The 12,680-nt window shown below is 47.3% G+C and overlaps 1 long non-coding RNA gene across 1 annotated transcript; it reads left to right on the top strand.

Annotated features, from left to right (window-relative positions):
* Window positions 1–5,800: 5,800 nt before the first annotated feature.
* LOC129150979 (uncharacterized) lies at window positions 5,801–7,378 on the top strand. Its single transcript, XR_008557777.1, has 2 exons — window positions 5,801–5,999; window positions 7,175–7,378. It is a non-coding gene; the product is annotated as an uncharacterized LOC129150979 (long non-coding RNA).
* Window positions 7,379–12,680: the final 5,302 nt, after the last annotated feature.

A 12,680-nucleotide genomic window follows, 5' to 3' on the forward strand; every position in this document is an offset into this window, starting at 1 on the left:
CCTTCTCATATCCAGTCCTGCCGTACCTATCCCTAGTTTGTTTGTTTTTTTTTTTGTTTTGTCTTTTTAATCATGGTATTGGGGGGAAGGGGTGCCTGAATAAAAAACATATTGGCCCTTTAGAGGAGCAGCCACAAACTGCTGGTGACCCGTGGACCAGGCACAGCCTGAGTGTAACTTAGCCTTTGTGTTGTATTGTGTTTTGTTTTTTAATTGGTGTACTTACTGGTCCTTAGATATTACATAGTTTTGGATTTCTGATTTTTCATAGATTTGGCAGTAGGGGCCCTGTATTCCAGCATATGTAAGCCACCAACTGCAACTGAAGAGAGGCCACCTAGAACCAGTTTTATAAAGTACAGCGTTTTGGTCAGTGGGTGAGTGTAGGTTTTGCAGAATTGCCCTGTTTACATAGCTCTTGGATTCTACTTTGGTGTAGAATTTTGGATTCTCAGGCTCCTCGGTTGGTTTCTTGTCCCTGCACTTGGTTCATACTTCATGAGTTAAAAATAGCATTCTTAGGAGCTCACCATTGTAATTCCATCCTGGCGTAGGGTGTGTGGCTTAAATCTTCTCTGGTCCCACTCCCTGAGCTGGGCCTAACTGGTGTTCTGTTTGGCTTCTAGAGAAACAGAGTCCTCTCCAACTTGGGGCTATGGTATATGGACCTGGTGTGATGCTCAGCTCTACAAACCAGGCTACTGTTCCTCTACCTGTTCCTCTGGTCTTAACCTTGAACATGACATGAAAATGGAACTTGACTTCTGATCTTGACCATCATTCTAAAACTGATCATTCTAACATTAACCTACTTTACCTTGAAATAAGCTTGAATGTAACCTTGTAGGTGGCCCTGATCCCATTAATAGTTCACCCTAATTTTAATCTTGATCATATACTGACCTTGACTCTGATCTTCACCCTCATCTTGTTACTGATGGCCATCCTATAAACATGGTCCCCTTGAAATGACATTGAAACTGACCCTTGCCCAGCCAGTATGGCTCAATGGTTGAGCAAATACCTGTGAGCCAGGAAGTCACGGTTCAATTCCTGGTCAGGGCATATGCCCGGGTTGTGGGCTCGATCCCTGAGAGGGGGCATGCAGGAGGCAGCCGATCAATGATTCTCTCATCATTGATGTTTCTATCTCTCCTCTCCCTTCCTCTCTGAAATCAATAAAAATATATTAAAAACAAGAAACGGACCCTAATCAATCCTGACTTTGAAGTTAATATTCAACTCTGCTTACACTCCAACCTGGGACTAATCAGTCTAATATCCCATCAGCCCAATGTCTGGCTGACCTTGACTTTATCGTTTATACCTAAATTGTGCACATACACACTGCTCATCTAAATTTGGTTTATCTACAGTAAGAAGCAATGGCTACAACTGAAGTTGGCACTAATACACTGTCTTTTTCCATATTCCTACTTAGATTCACCATAAATGTGCTTTTGAGAGAAACAAGTCCATTTGCTTCACCAAGCAGTAAGGATTCTTTTTGGTTATACTGAGGTTCATTTGAATTTGCTCTGCCGCCCAGAAAGAATGTGAATTGAGATGAATGTGTGTTGCTATATTTACATTCATCTGTTTGCTCTAACGAGTAAGTCACTTTTTAATATATTTTTATTTATTTCAGAGAAGAAGGAGAGAGAGAAACATCAATGATAAAAATCATCGATTGGCTGCCTCCTGCATGCATGTGCACTCGCGCGCGTGCACACACACACATACACACACGGGATCTAGCCTGCAACCCAGGCATTTGCCTTGACTGGGAATTGAACTGTGACCTCCTGGTTCATAGGGCAACACTCAACCCCTGAGCCACACAGGCCCGGCAGCAATAAGTTATTTTAAGAAGAATGGGAATGAATTTGTTGCACTAACACGAACTCATTTCAATACTTCTGCTTGGGTTAATACAAATTCACTCTCACAGTATGGATGTGAAATACTGCTGTGCTTACCTTCATCTCAGTTTATTCCAACAAGCTATGGATTTGATTATGTGAAGTTGTCCTTAAAATTGACCCTTATTCTGACTACATCAAAATAAAAAGCTTCTACACAGCAAAAGAAACCATCAACAAAACGAAAAGGGGGCCCACTGTATGGGAGAACATACTTGGCAATGATACATCTGAAAAAGGGTTAATATCCAAAAAATATAAGAAATTCATACAACTTAACAAAAGATAAGCAATCCAATTAAAAAATGGGTAAAGGACCTAATAGACATTTCTCCAAAGTGGACATACAAATGGCCAAGGAACATGAAAAAAATGCTCAAAGTCACTGATCATCAGAGAGATGTAAAAACGACAATGAGGTACCACCTCACACCTCTCAGAATGGCTACCATCAACAAATGACAAGTGTTGGCGAGGATGTGGAGAAAAGGGAACCCCCAGTACACTTGCTGGTGGTGCAACCATTATGGAAAACAGTATGGAGTTTCCTCAAAACGTTAAATATGGAACTAGCATTTGACCCAGTGATCCCACTTCTAGGAATATATCCTAAGAAACCCAAAACACCAATCAGAAAGAATGTATGCACCCCTATGTTCCTAGCAACACAATTTACAATAGCTAAGATCTGGAAATAGGCCAAGTGCCCATCAATAGATGTGTATAAAAATCTGTGGTACGTATATGCCGTGGAATACTATGCAGCAATAAAAAAGAATCTCTTACCTTTTCAGATGTCATGGAGGGACCTGGAGAGTATCATGCTAAGTGAAATAAGTCAGAAAAAGACAAGTATCACATGATCTCACTTAGATGTGGAATCTAGTAACAAATTGATGAACGGACTGGATCCAAAGACATGGAAGCGTGGAATAGAGTGTGGAATCTCAGAGGGAAGGCGGGGTAGGGTGGGTGGATGGGAGGTAATCAACCAAAGACCTTTATGCATATATGCATAACCCATGGACACAGACAATAGGGTGGTGAAGGCCTGGGGTGGGAGTGGCCAGGAGGGGGTCCATGGCAGGGGCGGGGGGAGGGACGTGTAATACTTTCAACAATAATGAATTCTAAAATAAATAAATTTTTTCATTGACCCTTATTCTGACTCAGATCATCCCACCAGTGTATACATTCAGTCACCGATTTTTAAAAATATATTTTTATTGATTTCAGAGAGGAAGTGGGGGAGAGAGAGAGAGAGAAACATCATCAATGATGAGAATCACTGATGGGCTGTCTCCTGCACGCCCCAGCAGGCCGACACCCTATCCACTGAGCCAAACCGGCTAGGACCTCAGTCACTGATTTTAACCTTGAACTTCTTGACTCCAATCTTGTCCTTCATATGCTGGATACCCTGACCATTATCCCCCTGAAGTGACGTATTAGCTTTGAAATTAACCTAGAATCTGACCTTGATCCATTAATGTTTTGATTGTGTCTCACCATTTTTTAATTGAACTTGACCTTGAATATGATTTCACATTGATCATGAACCTTGCACACTGATAATCACCCTGACTTTATAACCCTTCCTGAACTTGAAATGACCGTGAACTTGATCTGAAATTTGAAAGTGACCCTGAACCAAGCCCTAATTTTGACCCTTGTTCTTACCCTATCGTTCTTACCATATTTTGCCCTCGTTTTTAACTCTTCCTTGAAACTGACCTTGACTGTAATACTGAACCAAATATTGACACTGATGCTTTTCATGACCTTGAACCTTAATCTAAAACACCCTAATCATTGTCCTGGTCATGTCATGCCTTAAATTTATCCTTGATCTTGAATCTGCCATCCTGTCACTGATGATAGACCTGATTTTGATTTGCCCTGAACTTAAAATGATCTTTTAAATATATTTTTACTGATTTCAGAGAGGGAGAGAGAGATAGAAACATCAATAATGAGAATCATTGGTCAGCTGCCTCCTGCAGCCTCCTACTGGGGATTGAGCCTGCAACTCAGGTATGTGCCCTTGACTGGAATCAAACCTGGGACCCTTCAGTCCACAGGCTGACGCTCTATCCACTGAGCCAAACCGGCTTGGGCAACTTAAAATTATTTTGATCCTGGCCCCAATCCTTAGCTTTTTTCAGACATTTGACCTGACCCTCATCCTGATGCCAAGCAGCATCCTAACTAACTTTTCCTAAGTTTTGACTTGACCTTGAATCTGACAGATTCCTAACATGACCTTCTTCCTTACACTGTCTTCCTTACCTTGAGTCACTCTGACTTTGAAGTGAATTTGAATTTGAGTTTGTTGTTCTTGTTTTCATTAATTTGACCAATTCTGATCCTGAACATTATGTTCCTGTGTTGATTTCATTTTGAACCTGACCCTGGTCTAAATTCTCATCTTGACACTGACAATCATCTTGACCTTTCTCAGCCTGGCCTTGAAATAATCTTACCTGTACACTGATCCTGCTACTGTACTGAAAAGGACCCATTTTGACCTTGAACCTTGTGTTGTCCTGATCTTTACCATCCTTGGGTCACAGACCATCATTCATACTTTGACCCATCCCAATTATTAAATGATCTTAGCCTTAAGATTGACCTTAACAGTGACTGACTCTGATATCTACCCTCACTTTTACCTTCACCATGACTCTGCTCTTCACTGCCACACCTTCAACTTGATCGTGAAGCCAACTCTGATCCTGACCATGACGTGCCCTTCTAGAGGCCTTTTCCTATGGCGTCCCCTTTCTGCTGTCACCTCAAGATCCCATTTTGTTGTTTTTCATGGCTCTTTTGTATTCGCTAGGACTTCTCTTACAAATACCACAGATTGGGTGGCTTAAACAACAGAATTTTATTGTCTTACAGTTTTGGAGGATAGAAGTCAGATCAAGATGTTGGCAGAATCGGTTCCTTCTGAGAGCTTCTCTCCTTATCTTGTAGATGGGCATCTTCTCCATGTCTTCACTTGGACCTCCCTCCGGGTGTCAGTCCTAATCTCTTTTTTAAATATTTATATTTTTAATTTTTCAATTTCATTTGACATGAAATACTAGTTTTAGGTATATAATCTCCCTGTCTTATGAGGGATCTTTGTGGCACCAGTCACATACAGAGAAAGGTGTCCAGGTTAGAGCCTACCCATATGTCCTTATTTTAACTTGATTACACCTTTAAGGAGCCTGTCTCCAAACACAGTCACAATAACTTTTACTTTCTTAAAGCTGGCTTCTTGCTGGGCTTCCCCTTTCCAAGAATTAAAAGCTTGTTAAGGTACAAACTACCCTCTGTAAAGGGAGAAAACTACTTCATTACTTGCCAAAAGTTGGCTGGGAGAAGGCTCCTTTCGCAAACCTGGCTGTATATTGGAATTAACGAGAGCCTGGACCCTACTTAATTTACTGAACTTGACAGCACTGGTGTGGTGGGGCCCAGGCGTCCGTCTGAAACCTCTCCAGGTAATTCTAAGGGCAGTCAGAGTTGAACCGCTATAAAAATATTTCCCTAAGTATTTTGAACAACAATAATGTGTAAGGCTCATTATTGTTTCATGACAGAAGATTTAGCCTTTAAAAAAAAATTAAAGATCTCAAATGTGCTCCAACCCCACCCACTACCACCACTGTTGTAATTCTGCACATATTTTTGACCCACTCCCCTACACACATCTGACCAATATTTAAAATGAGAAGATACCATACAAAATCCAGTTTTCTAGCTGTTTTTAAAAAATGGGAAGAAAATACAACACTGATCTCATTCGTGAATTCCTCACAGTGATCAGTAATTGAGGACCCACCTTATTTAAAACTTACCTGCCCCCCCCCCCAAACCAAAAAAAAAAAAAACTTACCTGCCTGGCTCCTGTGTTTTAAGAAACAAAACAAAACAATATGTGTGTTTTATGTCAATCATATAAAAAGAAATGCAACATTCATTAAAAAAAAAACACACAACAACACTTAAACTTCTATTGCAATACAAGTAAACTTCCTCAACATATTAAAAGTCATTATGAAAACCTCCACAGCAAACATCATCGTCAGTGATGAAAGTCCAAAAAAGCCTTTTCCCTGAAATCATGCCCGGCTCCTTACAAAACTAGTAAAGGAGCTGGAGAATTGTATCCAGCATCCGTTGCCCTGTAAGATGACAGGTTGGCAAGAGACGAGAGGTTTCTTTCTATTCCTGCTGTGTGTGTGTCTGTGTAGGAAATGAGAACATCCCTTCTCCTTTGTTAGTTAAGAGGGGAAGCCTGTGGGACTGCTCTCCACATGCCCCTTGTTGTGTGCACAGGGATATGGTACTGGAGGAAAGTGTGGCTATTACATTCCTTGGGGAAGCCAAACTGACTCGAGGAGGCAAGGGCTCCCTGAAAAACGCGGTCTCTGAGCTGACCGCTGGCGCACCTGAGTGCCCTGCTGCGTGATGAACAAAGGCAGGTTGCTAGTTAGCACATAAGCCAGCCAAAAAGTGGCCCAAGAACTAGTTGCAGGTTTTCGGCACCGGGTTTGGGAATGCCGGGGCTGGCTGTGCACCAGACCTGTGGAAGTTGCCCGGCGTGCACTGCCCGAGTGCTGCACTGCTTTCTCCCCGGAACTCTAGGTTCAGCGGTGCGAGGAGAAGCCTTGGAGAAATTGGCCTCCAAGTCTGTGGTGGAAACTTACAGGGAGAAAAGAGCAACCTGGCCGTCACCCTGGCAATGCTGAGTGGCCGTTAGCGGTGAGAGACACCGAGGGGCCTCGGACCAGCTCCCTCTTGTCATGGGGCAGCTCCTTCCAGGCTGGGTTCCCAGGTCAGTTTGGTAGAGTCTTTGGCCAGCTGCTGCTCCTCAGTGAGCAGTAGGTTTCCTGGCATTCATCAGGAGAACCATGTCAGGAAGCTAAGTAAGGTAGGGAGGGGCTCATAGGCTCATGGGGCAGACAGCCCTGCTAATGGAGGAATCGTTGTGGCACCAGCTACAAGCAGAGAAGGGTGTTGGGTCTGCACAGGAGGTGTTTAAATGAGGTTTCGATAAGATTGTGGACAGGCAGGGTTGAATCTGCACTGAAGTCCAGGGTCATTAAAAGACAGGCAGCCTATAGGACAACCCAAAGCTGCAGACGTGTTTTGTTTCACCTCGTACAATTGTTTATTTAACCTGAACTTTAAATGCTCAATGTTTACAAGACAAGAGATTACATATTTAAAAACACTATTTTTCCACTTCTCTTCAGCATCTCTTGCAGCCCGGGGCCCACCTTCTGCTTGGCACAGCAGCTGGAGCTGGCCTCAGTTGCCCCCTCACGGCTCCACAATGCCCTTCAGGTCACCAGTCCTTCGAAAATCACTTCATTTTTTAATGCTATCTACCTGTCCAGGTGGGCCTACAAGTTTGTGAACTCTGGAACATACAAAAATAAACCCTTGTTTTCTTTTGGCTTCCTGGGACAAAGTTTGAAAAGCATTCCAGACAGAGGCACGGGCAGCATGGACAAGAAAGACACTGAGGTGGAGTGGGGTAGTTCTGCCTGCAGACACATCTCTGGTGGAGTTCTGATCAGACAAGCCTGGGAAGCACCACTCCCAGTGTCCAGTATAACCACAGGGGCTGACGGCCCAACCACACAGGCCTTGAAGGAGCATCAGGACTGTACCAGCTTTCCCTTCGCCAGATCACCCTAGAAGTCAGCTTTCAGGTCAGTCTGCCCCAGTATTTATATATATATATAAATATATATAGTATATATATTTAAATTTTTTTAAAATATTTTTATTGATTTCAGAGAGGAAGAGAGAGATAGAAACATCGATGACAATCATTGATCGGCTGCCTCCTGCACACCCCCACTAGGGATCAAGCCCGCAACCCAGGCATGTGCCCTTGACTGGAATCGAACTGGGGACCCTTCAGTCCACAGGCCGATGCTCTGTCCACTGAGCCAAACTGGCTAGGGCCTGCCCCAGTATATTTTTAACCCATTGGCTCTACTGGAACTCTGGACATCTAAAAGTCTATGCAGAGGGTCTTGTGCGGTGACCAGCAATTGGTCTCCTTGGCAGGCTTAGGTGTGACCTACTGCAGTGGGAGGGGCTGCAGTGGGTGCTAGAAGAATGTTATTTCAGACTCCCAGGTAGAGATCAAAGACAGTGGTCAGCTTTGCAGAACTGTGATGGCCTGGCCAGGGTTTAAGGGGACAGGGAGGCAGTCGCCAAAGCAAGAATGCCTTGCCTGGGGCTTCTATCCTTTGCAGGGCAGTCTGTAATGGGGCAAGTTATCAGGAGGATCTGTGCCCAGGGGACAAACACTTGGGCCCCACCCCAGGGAAACATTAGCGACACCTCCGGAGAGCCTTGTTGGAGAAAAGCTCTAGTGCAGGTAGGTCCTGGACTACTAGTAACAATACCCAAGAAACCCAAGTCTCTAGGCTTTGAGTCCATTTCCTTTGCCAACCTTGCCTGATCATCAATCATCAGAATCTACTTGTTAAAACAGAGAATCCCACGCCCCTCCCTGGACCTACTGACTGACTCCTTAGAGAGGGGAGCCTGGGAGCCTGCATGTAAGTCTCCAGTGGTTTTAGGATTTGGCAAGTCTTGGAGACTCCAGCCCTCTGAGCCCAGGAAAGGCGCGGGTCCCAGGAGTGGGTGGAGTCGCTTGCTGCAAGGAGCTCAGCTTCAGGCACTGCCGTTGGGAGGCGTGCGGGTCTCCGTGGAGACAAGACGCCAGCGAGGCCCCTGCCCGGTGACACTGGGGGAGGGGCGCGCGCCCAACGCCTAACTGCCGCTCGGAACCAGGCGGAGCCCAGGGATCCGGTGGCGGCCAGTGCCAGCCCTGGGACCTGCCCTGTCGGGATCTAACCCTAGGGAGCTGGTGGTGTGGGGGCGAGAGGGACAGAAAGGCCGGCCCTGGGACCCCTCTGGGCAAAGGCCAGAAAGGGCCGCGCCTCCCGCTTGTCCAGGAACGAGCGGAGCGCTGTGTGGGCGCACCATTGAAACTGCGGGCGCTAATTGGGAGAACATCCTCCCACTCTGAAGAGGCTCTGAACTTGGCTAAATATGGTGATAGTTGGGAACCTGCTCCCGCTTCCCCCCGGAATAGAGAACCATCCTTTCAGAGGCCCAGAATCTTTAGGAGCCAGCACTAAACCTCCTTCAGGTGTAACCAGGGGTCGTTTTCGTGTTCTCCCCAGAGGCCTCCAAAACGATGACTCCGGCCTTGGTTTACCTACCGAGCTGAGCAACATCCTCATGGGCCGTTTTTAACACTAGGGTTGAAGATTTCGTCCTTGCCGGAGAGCCATCCCGGCTCCCCAGAACCAAAGCTGTCCCTCATGCCACACCTGGCGTGCATGTTCTGTCAACATCCACTCCAAGCCACCCTTCAAATCGGCACTGCTCGAAGGCACTGGGCCAGCGCGAGCGCCCGTCCCTCTCAGGGGAGCTTACAGTGGGGAAGCGGAGACAGACCAAGAGAAGTTGTCTCCACCTTTGTAAATGCTCAGTCCTCGCCGAGCTGGGCAGCTCACCCCCAATCCTAGGATATCCAGTAGGAGAGGCAGGGGAAGATGCTGTCTTGGTCCTCACCTCCAGGCTCTCCAGACACCCAGTTCAATACTTGGGGCAGAAAAGACTAGGCCAAATCTCTGTATTCCATGAGTGCCCTTCATGTTTCCTTTCTTCAAGCATGTTTATTGAGCATCTACTGTGTGCCAGGTACAGAAGATTCAGTGACACATGAAACAGAGGAGCTGATCTTTGGGTGGGACGGAGAAACTAGGAAAAATGCAAAAACTCCAAGTAGTTATAATTGCTATGAAGAAAAACACGAGAACGTGATAATGAAAGATGGGAGGCGACCCTACTTCAGATGGGGTGTGTAGGGAGGGCTTTCTTAGGAGGTGAGGTGATAGTAACTTGATGGGAACAAGGGATGGGACCTGTGAGTCTGGGGGGGGGGGGGGGGGGGAGACAGCAGCACAAAGGCATGGCAGTGGGGCTGGGCTCGGCTGACCAAGGCATGGGCAGTAAAGCAGGCCATGAAGAGGAGAAGAAAGCTCAGACCTTGTCAGGCATTCAAGGAGAGGCCTTTGGATTTTACTCTAAGTGTGATGGGAGGCTGCCCAAGTGTTTTAGCAGAGCAGGCAGGATCCACTGAGGGCTTTGAGCAAACCTGGGCCTCTGTGAAGATCTGGCGACAAAGAGACCCACTTTGAGGCTTCCTCCATCTGGGGCAAACTGTACAAAATGGGCAGGTCCAGAGTATAGTGTGGATGTCAGAATGCTCAGTTCCTCCTCACACTGTTCCCAGTGAGGCGTGGTTCCAGGGCCAGGCCTGGCCCACCCTCCAGGGGTTGCCTTCTGCACCCACACCAGGGAGGCGCTCAGCAGAATGCCTGACTGCAGCCTGTGGCTTCTCCTTGACCTTGCTTCCCCTTCCCCACACCCAGCTAAGTGGACAGACAAGTGGGGCAAGAGCACTGGACTGGGAATTAGACTTGGAGTATAATCCAAACACACTGGCTGGGGCCTGCCTCTTCCCTGGACCTCAGCTTCTTCATGTGAAATGGCAGACAACAAGATGGTCTGAGGATCCTTACCATTCAACCCCTCAGTGGTCCCAAAGTGTTCCTCAAGGGCCGCCTTGTTCAACAATTACTACCTGATTAGAGGGGGATGAAGGAACACATTTTTTAGACCCATTTATATCAGGCTCTCAGATTGGGTACTGGGTTGGTTGGCTTTTAATTTTTTTTTTTCTTTCCTCCTACAAATACAATTCTGAGTCCCGCCTAGGACCAGGAGTTAGATTCAGTTCTAGATTCTCATCCTTTGATGCTATACAAAACAGACAAGGTCCCGGGGGTCAAGGGAAAGATATTGAGCCTGTAAATACAAGGTAATTTAGCTGCAGAAAATGTATGAGAAAAGGAATCAGGGTGACAGAATTGAAGAAGCTTGTGGAGATTAAGGGTTGGAGGCGCGGAAGAGAGGGTTCAGGCAGGCAGAACAGCTGGCAGCACCGCAGCCCATCAGACACTGTGCCTGACGGAGAAAGGAGGCCACGGGGAGGGGAGGAACACTGGGAGATGAAGTCGAAGAGACCAGCAGCGGCCCGATGCTGCAGAGCCTGGCGGGGGAACCGCTGAAGGATTTTGAGCAGGACGGCAACAAGCTCTGCTTCACTTTTTCAAAGGCCGCCCTGGCTGCCTCGAAGTGGAGAAAGGATTGGAGTGAACTCGGGAAGGCAGGGAGGCAGGGGGACCAGGCAGGAGAAGATGATGGTAGTATGGGCCAGGTGGCCGGTAAATCCCTTTGCTGCTCTCTACCTGATGGAGCCATGTCTCCATTCTCCCAGCCCCCTCCCTCAGATAATGGCAGTTGGGGAGCAGAGTCTGGTTTGAGGTTGAGGACCTCTCATCTAAGGAGGAAACTCTCAATTCAGCTGTTCACCCATTCTTGACTAGAAGAAAATTTCAGGATCCCCAAGACTGGACAAGTAGTAATTGTATGAAATAAACTTGTGAGCCTTGCAAATGTCTTAGTAGGCTTTCCACTAAGCTTTTCAAAGGTGTCACAACCCCTGGGGGAGAGGGGGCACACTACCTGCTCTGCCAGGCGGCCTCGTGGGGCCCAGCACCAACACTTTGCGTTAGGACCTGCGTAGGGTTAGTGCTGTGACAGGAAGCACAAGAGTACCGAGCCAGAGCTGGGTTTGAATCCCATCTCATTCAACAAATATTTATTGAGGACCTACTATGTGCCAGGCCCTGAGCTGCAGTTAGGGCTCCTGCTGTAGCAGAGGTCACAGGTATGGAACAGGTCAACTTCAGAAAATGATAAGTGGTATAAAACAAAGTACTAGGAAGTGATGGGGGTGGCAGAGGGGTGACTTTAAGTGGAGTGAGCAGCGAATGCTTTGCCACCTTTTCCAGGCCAGATGACATTGGGAGTAATAATCTCTCTCAGGCCTCAGTTTCCTCATCTGGACAGTGGAGGTAGAAAAACCCCCTCCATAGAAATGTGCAATTCCTGGCAAGCAGACCGTGCTATGTGGTGCCTCCGCTCTGTCTTGCTGCGCATGTGGCTTTAGGCTGCTCCCACACCCATTGTGGCTTTCAGTTCTTCCCCAGGAAGGCAGTCTCCACAAAATGAGGCTGCTTCGAAGGAAGAGACATAAAACCAAGGTTCCCTTGCCTGCACCTCAGCCAAGAGGGGGTGGTGGCCAGAGCAGGATGCCGGGGCTGACTGCACAGGAAGACACTGGAAGATCTTTTCTCTGTCGGGTTCGTCCTGGTCGCCCAGAACCCCCTGCCAGAAGGATCTCTTGATCCTGTCCTGACTCCTTGGGCCTCAATCCTTGGTGCTTCTAGAGAAGAAATGTCATGTTCTACCCCAACTCTGAGGCTGGAAGACAATCCTGGCCCTGCATGGAAGCCACTGAGGGGGCCCCTCCCAGAGGCCAGGCGGCCACAGACGCTGCTGCTGGGGTCCTTGGGAGCTCAAGCCGGGCCAGTGCTCTCTCTGAGCCTCTCAACTGGCATTCGGGTCACGGAGGCTCAGGATTGTACCCAGAAGACCCTGGCCCCCAAAGTAAAGGAAACCCCCTGAAGCAGACATAGCGGGGACTGGGAGCCAGGCTCCCTGGTGCTGCAAGAGCCTGGCTTCCCTCTCCTCCAAGGCCTTTACTCCACAATGTTTCCTGAATGACGGAGCTCCTCCGAGCTTCCCTCTCCACTGGCC

Source organism: Eptesicus fuscus, chromosome 12 (assembly GCF_027574615.1).
Source record: "Eptesicus fuscus isolate TK198812 chromosome 12, DD_ASM_mEF_20220401, whole genome shotgun sequence".
Classification (NCBI taxonomy): Eukaryota; Metazoa; Chordata; class Mammalia; order Chiroptera; family Vespertilionidae; genus Eptesicus; species Eptesicus fuscus.